The sequence below is a fragment of the Gopherus flavomarginatus genome, unplaced genomic scaffold (genome assembly GCF_025201925.1).
Source record: "Gopherus flavomarginatus isolate rGopFla2 unplaced genomic scaffold, rGopFla2.mat.asm mat_scaffold_1854_arrow_ctg1, whole genome shotgun sequence".
NCBI lineage: Eukaryota > Metazoa > Chordata > Testudines > Testudinidae > Gopherus > Gopherus flavomarginatus.
The window spans coordinates 1-11,305 of record NW_026114776.1 but is presented as its reverse complement, the minus strand read 5'-3'; positions in this window follow the sequence as shown (position 1 = coordinate 11,305).

Below are 11,305 nucleotides of genomic sequence, written 5' to 3'. Positions count from 1 at the left end.
CTGGCAGAGCTAGGGAGAGGAGGCAGCATCCTAATCCCGCAGGAAGGGCCGTACCCCAGTGGTCTCGCAGAGCTAGGGAGAGGAGGCAGCGCCCGAATCCCACAGGAAAGGCCGCTCCCCAGTTCTCTCACAGAGCTAGGGAGAGAAGGCAGCGCCCATATCTCGCAGGAAGGGCCGCTCTCCAGTGGTCTTGCAGAGCTAGGGAGAGTAGGCATCGCCCTTATCCCGCAGGATCGGCCGCTCCCCAGTGGTCTGCAGGGCTAGAGAGAGGAAGCAGCGCCCTAATCCCGCAGGAAGGGCTCTTTCCCAGACCCCTGGCAGAGCTGGGGAGCGAAGCCAGCGCCGCGCCCCCGCAGGAAGGGCCGCTTCCCCGTGGACTCGCAGAGCTAGGGAGATAAGGCAGCGCCCTATTCCCACAGGAAGGGCCGCTCCCAGTGGTCTTGCAGAGCTAGGGAGAGAAGGCAGCGCCCTAATCCCGCAGGAAGGGCCGTTCCCCAGTGGTCTCGCAGAGCTAGGGAGAGAAGGCAGCGCCATAATCCCGCAGGAACGGCCGCTCCCCAGTGGTCTCGCAGAGCTAGGGAGAGGAGGCAGTGCCCTAATTCCGCAGAAACGGCCGCTGCCCAGTGGTCTCTCAGAGCTAGGGAGAGAAGGCAGCGCCCTAATCCCGCAGGAAGGGTTGCTCCACAGGCCCCTGGCAGAGCTGGGGAGGGAAGCCAGTGCCCCGCCCCCGCAGGAAGAGAGGCTCCCCAGTGGTCTGCAGAGCTAGGGAGAGAAGGCAGCGCCCTAATACCGCAGGAACGGACGCTCCCCAGAGGTCTCACAGAGGTAGGGAGAGAAGGCAGCGCCCTAATACCGCAGGAACGGCCTCTTCCCAGTGGTCTCGCAGAGCTAGGGAGAGAAGTCAGCGCCCTAATAACGCAGAAACGGCTGCTCCCCAGGCCCCTGGCAGAGCTAAGTAGAGAAGGCAGCGCCGTAATCCCGCAGGAAGGGCCGCTCCCCAGTGGTCTCGCAGAGCAAGGGAGAACTGGCAGCGCCCCTATCCCACAGGAAGGACCGCTCCCCAGTGGTTTCGCAGAGCTAGGGAGAGAAGACAGCATCCTAATCCCGCAGGATTTGCTCCTGCACAGGCCCCTGACATAGCTAGGGAGAGAAGGCAGCGCTCTAATCCCACAGGAAGGGCCGCTCCCCAGTGGTCTCGCAGAGCTAGGGAGAGGAGGCAGCGCCCTAATATCGCAGAAACGGCCGCTGCCCAGTGGTCTCTCAGAGCTAGGGAGAGAAGGCAGCGCCCTAATCCCGCAGGAAGGGTTGCTCCACAGGCCCCTGGCAGAGCTGGGGAGGGAAGCCAGTGCCCCGCCCCCGCAGGAAGAGAGGCTCCCCAGTGGTCTGCAGAGCTAGGGAGAGAAGGCAGCGCCCTAATACCGCAGGAACGGACGCTCCCCAGAGGTCTCACAGAGGTAGGGAGAGAAGGCAGCGCCCTAATACCGCAGGAACGGCCTCTTCCCAGTGGTCTCGCAGAGCTAGGAGAGAAGTCAGCGCCCTAATAACGCAGAAACGGCTGCTCCCCAGGCCCCTGGCAGAGCTAAGGAGAGAAGGCAGCGCCGTAATCCCGCAGGAAGGGCTGCTCCCCAGTGGTCTCGCAGAGCAAGGGAGAACTGGCAGCGCCCCTATCCCACAGGAAGGACCGCTCCCCAGTGGTTTCGCAGAGCTAGGGAGAGAAGACAGCATCCTAATCCCGCAGGATTTGCTCCTGCACAGGCCCCTGACATAGCTAGGGAGAGAAGGCAGCGCTCTAATCCCGCAGGAAGGGCCGCTCCCCAGTGGTCTCGCAGAGCTAGGGAGAGGAGGCAGCGCCCTCTTCCCGCTGGAAGGGTCGCTCCCCAGTGGTCTCGAAGAGCTAGGAAGAGAAGGCAGCGCCCTAATCCCGCAGGAAGGGACGCTCCCCAGTGGTCTTGCAGAGCTAGGGAGAGAAGGCGGCGCCCTAATCCCCAAGGAGGGGCTGCTCCACAGGCCCCTGGCAGAGTTAGGGAGAGAAGGCAGCACCCTAATCCTACAGGAGAGATGGCTTCCCAGTAGTCTCGCAGACCTAGGGAGAGGAGGCAGCGCCCTAATCCCGAAGGAACAGCCGCTTCCCAGTGCTCTCGCAGAGCTAGGGAGAGGAGGCAGCATCCTAATCCCGCAGGAAGGGCCGTTCCCCAGTGGTCTTGCAGAGCTTGGGAGGGACGCCAGCGCCCTAATCCCGCAGGAAGGGCCGCTCCCCAGTGGTCTCGCAGAGCGAGGGAGAAAAGGCAGTGCCCAAATCGCGCAGGAAGGGCAGCTCCCCAGTGGTCTCGCAGAGCTAGAAAAAGGAGGCAGCGCCCTAATCCTGCAGGAAGGACCGCTCCCCAGTGGTCTCGCAGAGCTAGGGAGAGGAGGCAGCGCCCTAATCCCACAGGAAGGGCCGCTCCCCAGTGGTCTCACAGAGCTAGGGAGAGAAGACGGTGTCCTAACCCCGCAGGAAAGGCTGCACCCCAGTGGACTCACAGAGCTAGGGAGAGAAGGCAGCGCCCTAATCCCGCAGGAAGGACTGCTCCCCAGACCCCTATCAGAGCTGGGGAGGGAAGCCAGCACAACGCCCCTGAAGGAAGTGCCGCTCCCCAGTGGTCTCGCAGAGCTAGGGACAGAAGGCAGCGCCCTATTCCCCCAGGAAGGGCCACTCCCCAGTGGTCTCGCAGAGCTAGGGAGAGAAGAAAGCGCTGTAATCCCACAGGAAGGGCCGCTCCCCAGTTGTGTCTCAGAGCTTGGGAGAGAAGGCAGCGCCCTAATCCCACAGGAAGGGCCGCTCCCCAGTGGTCTCGCAGAGCTAGGGAGAGGAGGCAGCGCCCGAATTCCGCAGGAAGGGCCGCTCCCCAGTGGTCTCGCAGAGCTAGGAAGAAGAGGCAGCGCCCTAATCCCGCAGGAAGGGCCCCTCCCCATTGGCCTCGCAGAGCTAGGGAGAGGTGGCAGCGCCCTATTCCCACAGGAAGGGCCGCTCCCCAGTGGTCTCGCAGAGCTAGGGAGAGAAGGCAGCGCCCTAATCCCGCAAGAACGGTCGCTCCCCAGTGATCTCGCTGAGCTAGGGAGAGAAGGCAGAGCTCTAATCCCGCAGGAAGGTACGCTCCCCAGTTGTCTCGCAGAGCTAGGGAGAGATGGCAGCGCCCTATTTCCGCAGAAAGGGCCGCTCCCCAGTGGTTTCTCAGAGCTAAGGAGAGAAGGCAGTGCCCTAATCCCGAAGGAAGGGTTGCTCCACAGGCCTCTGGCAGAGCTAGGGAGAGGAGGCAGCATCCTAATCCCGCAGGAAGGGCCGTACCCCAGTGGTCTCGCAGAGCTAGGGAGAGGAGGCAGCGCCCGAATCCCACAGGAAAGGCCGCTCCCCAGTTCTCTCACAGAGCTAGGGAGAGAAGGCAGCGCCCATATCTCGCAGGAAGGGCCGCTCTCCAGTGGTCTTGCAGAGCTAGGGAGAGTAGGCAGCGCTCTAATCCCACAGGAAGGGCCGCTCCCCAGTGGTCTCGCAGAGCTAGGGAGAGGAGGCAGCGCCCTAATATCGCAGAAACGGCCGCTGCCCAGTGGTCTCTCAGAGCTAGGGAGAGAAGGCAGCGCCCTAATCCCGCAGGAAGGGTTGCTCCACAGGCCCCTGGCAGAGCTGGGGAGGGAAGCCAGTGCCCCGCCCCCGCAGGAAGAGAGGCTCCCCAGTGGTCTGCAGAGCTAGGGAGAGAAGGCAGCGCCCTAATACCGCAGGAACGGACGCTCCCCAGAGGTCTCACAGAGGTAGGGAGAGAAGGCAGCGCCCTAATACCGCAGGAACGGCCTCTTCCCAGTGGTCTCGCAGAGCTAGGGAGAGAAGTCAGCGCCCTAATAACGCAGAAACGGCTGCTCCCCAGGCCCCTGGCAGAGCTAAGGAGAGAAGGCAGCGCCGTAATCCCGCAGGAAGGGCTGCTCCCCAGTGGTCTCGCAGAGCAAGGGAGAACTGGCAGCGCCCCTATCCCACAGGAAGGACCGCTCCCCAGTGGTTTCGCAGAGCTAGGGAGAGAAGACAGCATCCTAATCCCGCAGGATTTGCTCCTGCACAGGCCCCTGACATAGCTAGGGAGAGAAGGCAGCGCTCTAATCCCGCAGGAAGGGCCGCTCCCCAGTGGTCTCGCAGAGCTAGGGAGAGGAGGCAGCGCCCTCTTCCCGCTGGAAGGGTCGCTCCCCAGTGGTCTCGAAGAGCTAGGAAGAGAAGGCAGCGCCCTAATCCCGCAGGAAGGGACGCTCCCCAGTGGTCTTGCAGAGCTAGGGAGAGAAGGCGGCGCCCTAATCCCCAAGGAGGGGCTGCTCCACAGGCCCCTGGCAGAGTTAGGGAGAGAAGGCAGCACCCTAATCCTACAGGAGAGATGGCTTCCCAGTAGTCTCGCAGACCTAGGGAGAGGAGGCAGCGCCCTAATCCCGAAGGAACAGCCGCTTCCCAGTGCTCTCGCAGAGCTAGGGAGAGGAGGCAGCATCCTAATCCCGCAGGAAGGGCCGTTCCCCAGTGGTCTTGCAGAGCTTGGGAGGGACGCCAGCGCCCTAATCCCGCAGGAAGGGCCGCTCCCCAGTGGTCTCGCAGAGCGAGGGAGAGAAGGCAGTGCCCAAATCGCGCAGGAAGGGCAGCTCCCCAGTGGTCTCGCAGAGCTAGAAAAAGGAGGCAGCGCCCTAATCCTGCAGGAAGGACCGCTCCCCAGTGGTCTCGCAGAGCTAGGGAGAGGAGGCAGCGCCCTAATCCCACAGGAAGGGCCGCTCCCCAGTGGTCTCACAGAGCTAGGGAGAGAAGACGGTGTCCTAACCCCGCAGGAAAGGCTGCACCCCAGTGGACTCACAGAGCTAGGGAGAGAAGGCAGCGCCCTAATCCCGCAGGAAGGACTGCTCCCCAGACCCCTATCAGAGCTGGGGAGGGAAGCCAGCACAACGCCCCTGGAGGAAGTGCCGCTCCCCAGTGGTCTCGCAGAGCTAGGGACAGAAGGCAGCGCCCTATTCCCCCAGGAAGGGCCACTCCCCAGTGGTCTCGCAGAGCTAGGGAGAGAAGAAAGCGCTGTAATCCCACAGGAAGGGCCGCTCCCCAGTTGTGTCTCAGAGCTTGGGAGAGAAGGCAGCGCCCTAATCCCACAGGAAGGGCCGCTCCCCAGTGGTCTCGCAGAGCTAGGGAGAGGAGGCAGCGCCCGAATTCCGCAGGAAGGGCCGCTCCCCAGTGGTCTCGCAGAGCTAGGAAGAAGAGGCAGCGCCCTAATCCCGCAGGAAGGGCCCCTCCCCATTGGCCTCGCAGAGCTAGGGAGAGGTGGCAGCGCCCTATTCCCACAGGAAGGGCCGCTCCCCAGTGGTCTCGCAGAGCTAGGGAGAGAAGGCAGCGCCCTAATCCCGCAAGAACGGTCGCTCCCCAGTGATCTCGCTGAGCTAGGGAGAGAAGGCAGAGCTCTAATCCCGCAGGAAGGTACGCTCCCCAGTTGTCTCGCAGAGCTAGGGAGAGATGGCAGCGCCCTATTTCCGCAGAAAGGGCCGCTCCCCAGTGGTTTCTCAGAGCTAAGGAGAGAAGGCAGTGCCCTAATCCCGAAGGAAGGGTTGCTCCACAGGCCTCTGGCAGAGCTAGGGAGAGGAGGCAGCATCCTAATCCCGCAGGAAGGGCCGTACCCCAGTGGTCTCGCAGAGCTAGGGAGAGGAGGCAGCGCCCGAATCCCACAGGAAAGGCCGCTCCCCAGTTCTCTCACAGAGCTAGGGAGAGAAGGCAGCGCCCATATCTCGCAGGAAGGGCCGCTCTCCAGTGGTCTTGCAGAGCTAGGGAGAGTAGGCAGCGCTCTAATCCCACAGGAAGGGCCGCTCCCCAGTGGTCTCGCAGAGCTAGGGAGAGGAGGCAGCGCCCTAATATCGCAGAAACGGCCGCTGCCCAGTGGTCTCTCAGAGCTAGGGAGAGAAGGCAGCGCCCTAATCCCGCAGGAAGGGTTGCTCCACAGGCCCCTGGCAGAGCTGGGGAGGGAAGCCAGTGCCCCGCCCCCGCAGGAAGAGAGGCTCCCCAGTGGTCTGCAGAGCTAGGGAGAGAAGGCAGCGCCCTAATACCGCAGGAACGGACGCTCCCCAGAGGTCTCACAGAGGTAGGGAGAGAAGGCAGCGCCCTAATACCGCAGGAACGGCCTCTTCCCAGTGGTCTCGCAGAGCTAGGGAGAGAAGTCAGCGCCCTAATAACGCAGAAACGGCTGCTCCCCAGGCCCCTGGCAGAGCTAAGGAGAGAAGGCAGCGCCGTAATCCCGCAGGAAGGGCTGCTCCCCAGTGGTCTCGCAGAGCAAGGGAGAACTGGCAGCGCCCCTATCCCACAGGAAGGACCGCTCCCCAGTGGTTTCGCAGAGCTAGGGAGAGAAGACAGCATCCTAATCCCGCAGGATTTGCTCCTGCACAGGCCCCTGACATAGCTAGGGAGAGAAGGCAGCGCTCTAATCCCGCAGGAAGGGCCGCTCCCCAGTGGTCTCGCAGAGCTAGGGAGAGAAGGCGGCGCCCTAATCCCCAAGGAGGGGCTGCTCCACAGGCCCCTGGCAGAGTTAGGGAGAGAAGGCAGCACCCTAATCCTACAGGAGAGATCGCTTCCCAGTAGTCTCGCAGACCTAGGGAGAGGAGGCAGCGCCCTAATCCCGCAGGAACAGCCGCTTCCCAGTGCTCTCGCAGAGCTAGGGAGAGGAGGCAGCATCCTAATCCCGCAGGAAGGGCCGTTCCCCAGTGGTCTTGCAGAGCTTGGGAGGGACGCCAGCGCCCTAATCCCACAGGAAGGGCCGCTCCCCAGTGGTCTCGCAGAGCGAGGGAGAAAAGGCAGCGCCCTAAACCCACAGGAACGGCCGCATCCCAGTGGTCTGCAGGACTAGCGAGAGGAAGCAGCGCTCTAATCCCGTAGGTTGGGTTCTTCCCCAGACCCCTGGCAAGGCTGGGGAGGGAACCCAGCGCCCCGCCCCCGCAGGAAGGGCCGCTCCCCAGTGGTCTCGCAAAGCTAGAGAGAGAAGGCAGAGCCCTAATCCGGCAGGAAGGGCCGCTCCCCAGTGGTCTCGCAGAGCTTGGGAGAGAAGGCAGCGCCCTAATCCCGCAGGAAGGGCCGCTCCCCAGTGGTCTCTCAGAGCTAGGGAGAGGAGGCAGCGCCCTCTTCCCGCTGGAAGGGTCGCTCCCCAGTGGTCTCGAAGAGCTAGGAAGAGAAGGCAGCGCCCTAATCCCGCAGGAAGGGACGCTCCCCAGTGGTCTTGCAGAGCTAGGGAGAGAAGGCGGCGCCCTAATCCCCAAGGAGGGGCTGCTCCTCAGGCCCCTGGCAGAGTTAGGGAGAGAAGGCAGCACCCTAATCCTACTGGAGAGATCGCTTCCCAGTAGTCTCGCAGACCTAGGGAGAGGAGGCAGCGCCCTAATCCCGCAGGAACAGCCGCTTCCCAGTGCTCTCGCAGAGCTAGGGAGAGGAGGCAGCATCCTAATCCCGCAGGAAGGGCCGTTCCCCAGTGGTCTTGCAGAGCTTGGGAGGGACGCCAGCGCCCTAATCCCGCAGGAAGGGCCGCTCCCCAGTGGTCTCGCAGAGCGAGGGAGAAAAGGCAGTGCCCAAATCGCGCAGGAAGGGCAGCTCCCCAGTGGTCTCGCAGAGCTAGAAAAAGGAGGCAGCGCCCTAATCCCGCAGGAAGGACCGCTCCCCAGTGGTCTCGCAGAGCTAGGGAGAGGAGGCAGCGCCCTAATCCCACAGGAAGGGCCGCTCCCCAGTGGTCTCACAGAGCTAGGGAGAGAAGGCGGTGTCCTAACCCCGCAGGAAAGGCTGCACCCCATTGGACTCGCAGAGCTAGGGAGAGAAGGCAGCGCCCTAATCCCGCAGGAAGGACTGCTCCCCAGACCCCTATCAGAGCTGGGGAGGGAAGCCAGCACAACGCCCCTGGAGGAAGTGCCGCTCCCCAGTGGTCTCGCAGAGCTAGGGACAGAAGGCAGCGCCCTATTCCCCCAGGAAGGGCCACTCCCCAGTGGTCTCGCAGAGCTAGGGAGAGAAGAAAGCGCTGTAATCCCACAGGAAGGGCCGCTTCCCAGTTGTGTCTCAGAGCTTGGGAGAGAAGGCAGCGCCCTAATCCCACAGGAAGGGCCGCTCCCCAGTGGTCTCGCAGAGCTAGGGAGAGGAGGCAGCGCCCGAATTCCGCAGGAAGGGCCGCTCCCCAGTGGTCTCGCAGAGCTAGGAAGAAGAGGCAGCGCCCTAATCCCGCAGGAAGGGCCCCTCCCCATTGGCCTCGCAGAGCTAGGGAGAGGTGGCAGCGCCCTATTCCCACAGGAAGGGCCGCTCCCCAGTGGTCTCGCAGAGCTAGGGAGAGAAGGCAGCGCCCTAATCCCGCAAGAACGGTCGCTCCCCAGTGATCTCGCTGAGCTAGGGAGAGAAGGCAGAGCTCTAATCCCGCAGGAAGGTACGCTCCCCAGTTGTCTCGCAGAGCTAGGGAGAGATGGCAGCGCCCTATTTCCGCAGAAAGGGCCGCTCCCCAGTGGTTTCTCAGAGCTAAGGAGAGAAGGCAGTGCCCTAATCCCGAAGGAAGGGTTGCTCCACAGGCCTCTGGCAGAGCTAGGGAGAGGAGGCAGCATCCTAATCCCGCAGGAAGGGCCGTACCCCAGTGGTCTCGCAGAGCTAGGGAGAGGAGGCAGCGCCCGAATCCCACAGGAAAGGCCGCTCCCCAGTTCTCTCACAGAGCTAGGGAGAGAAGGCAGCGCCCATATCTCGCAGGAAGGGCCGCTCTCCAGTGGTCTTGCAGAGCTAGGGAGAGTAGGCAGCGCTCTAATCCCACAGGAAGGGCCGCTCCCCAGTGGTCTCGCAGAGCTAGGGAGAGGAGGCAGCGCCCTAATATCGCAGAAACGGCCGCTGCCCAGTGGTCTCTCAGAGCTAGGGAGAGAAGGCAGCGCCCTAATCCCGCAGGAAGGGTTGCTCCACAGGCCCCTGGCAGAGCTGGGGAGGGAAGCCAGTGCCCCGCCCCCGCAGGAAGAGAGGCTCCCCAGTGGTCTGCAGAGCTAGGGAGAGAAGGCAGCGCCCTAATACCGCAGGAACGGACGCTCCCCAGAGGTCTCACAGAGGTAGGGAGAGAAGGCAGCGCCCTAATACCGCAGGAACGGCCTCTTCCCAGTGGTCTCGCAGAGCTAGGGAGAGAAGTCAGCGCCCTAATAACGCAGAAACGGCTGCTCCCCAGGCCCCTGGCAGAGCTAAGGAGAGAAGGCAGCGCCGTAATCCCGCAGGAAGGGCTGCTCCCCAGTGGTCTCGCAGAGCAAGGGAGAACTGGCAGCGCCCCTATCCCACAGGAAGGACCGCTCCCCAGTGGTTTCGCAGAGCTAGGGAGAGAAGACAGCATCCTAATCCCGCAGGATTTGCTCCTGCACAGGCCCCTGACATAGCTAGGGAGAGAAGGCAGCGCTCTAATCCCGCAGGAAGGGCCGCTCCCCAGTGGTCTTGCAGAGCTAGGGAGAGAAGGCGGCGCCCTAATCCCCAAGGAGGGGCTGCTCCACAGGCCCCTGGCAGAGTTAGGGAGAGAAGGCAGCACCCTAATCCTACAGGAGAGATCGCTTCCCAGTAGTCTCGCAGACCTAGGGAGAGGAGGCAGCGCCCTAATCCCGCAGGAACAGCCGCTTCCCAGTGCTCTCGCAGAGCTAGGGAGAGGAGGCAGCATCCTAATCCCGCAGGAAGGGCCGTTCCCCAGTGGTCTTGCAGAGCTTGGGAGGGACGCCAGCGCCCTAATCCCGCAGGAAGGGCCGCTCCCCAGTGGTCTCGCAGAGCGAGGGAGAAAAGGCAGCGCCCTAAACCCACAGGAACGGCCGCATCCCAGTGGTCTGCAGGACTAGCGAGAGGAAGCAGCGCTCTAATCCCGTAGGTTGGGTTCTTCCCCAGACCCCTGGCAAGGCTGGGGAGGGAACCCAGCGCCCCGCCCCCGCAGGAAGGGCTGCTCCCCAGTGGTCTCGCAAAGCTAGAGAGAGAAGGCAGAGCCCTAATCCGGCAGGAAGGGCCGCTCCCCAGTGGTCTCGCAGAGCTTGGGAGAGAAGGCAGCGCCCTAATCCCGCAGGAAGGGCCGCTCCCCAGTGGTCTCTCAGAGCTAGGGAGAGGAGGCAGCGCCCTCTTCCCGCTGGAAGGGTCGCTCCCCAGTGGTCTCGAAGAGCTAGGAAGAGAAGGCAGCGCCCTAATCCCGCAGGAAGGGACGCTCCCCAGTGGTCTTGCAGAGCTAGGGAGAGAAGGCGGCGCCCTAATCCCCAAGGAGGGGCTGCTCCTCAGGCCCCTGGCAGAGTTAGGGAGAGAAGGCAGCACCCTAATCCTACTGGAGAGATCGCTTCCCAGTAGTCTCGCAGACCTAGGGAGAGGAGGCAGCGCCCTAATCCCGCAGGAACAGCCGCTTCCCAGTGCTCTCGCAGAGCTAGGGAGAGGAGGCAGCATCCTAATCCCGCAGGAAGGGCCGTTCCCCAGTGGTCTTGCAGAGCTTGGGAGGGACGCCAGCGCCCTAATCCCGCAGGAAGGGCCGCTCCCCAGTGGTCTCGCAGAGCGAGGGAGAAAAGGCAGTGCCCAAATCGCGCAGGAAGGGCAGCTCCCCAGTGGTCTCGCAGAGCTAGAAAAAGGAGGCAGCGCCCTAATCCCGCAGGAAGGACCGCTCCCCAGTGGTCTCGCAGAGCTAGGGAGAGGAGGCAGCGCCCTAATCCCACAGGAAGGGCCGCTCCCCAGTGGTCTCACAGAGCTAGGGAGAGAAGGCGGTGTCCTAACCCCGCAGGAAAGGCTGCACCCCAGTGGACTCGCAGAGCTAGGGAGAGAAGGCAGCGCCCTAATCCCGCAGGAAGGACTGCTCCCCAGACCCCTATCAGAGCTGGGGAGGGAAGCCAGCACAACGCCCCTGGAGGAAGTGCCGCTCCCCAGTGGTCTCGCAGAGCTAGGGACAGAAGGCAGCGCCCTATTCCCCCAGGAAGGGCCACTCCCCAGTGGTCTCGCAGAGCTAGGGAGAGAAGAAAGCGCTGTAATCCCACAGGAAGGGCCGCTCCCCAGTTGTGTCTCAGAGCTTGGGAGAGAAGGCAGCGTCCTAATCCCACAGGAAGGGCCGCTCCCCAGTGGTCTCGCAGAGCTAGGGAGAGGAGGCAGCGCCCGAATTCCGCAGGAAGGGCCGCTCCCCAGTGGTCTCGCAGAGCTAGGAAGAAGAGGCAGCGCCCTAATCCCGCAGGAAGGGCCCCTCCCCATTGGCCTCGCAGAGCTAGGGAGAGGTGGCAGCGCCCTATTCCCACAGGAAGGGGCCGCTCCCCAGTGGTCTCGCAGAGCTAGGGAGAGAAGGCAGCGCCCTAATCC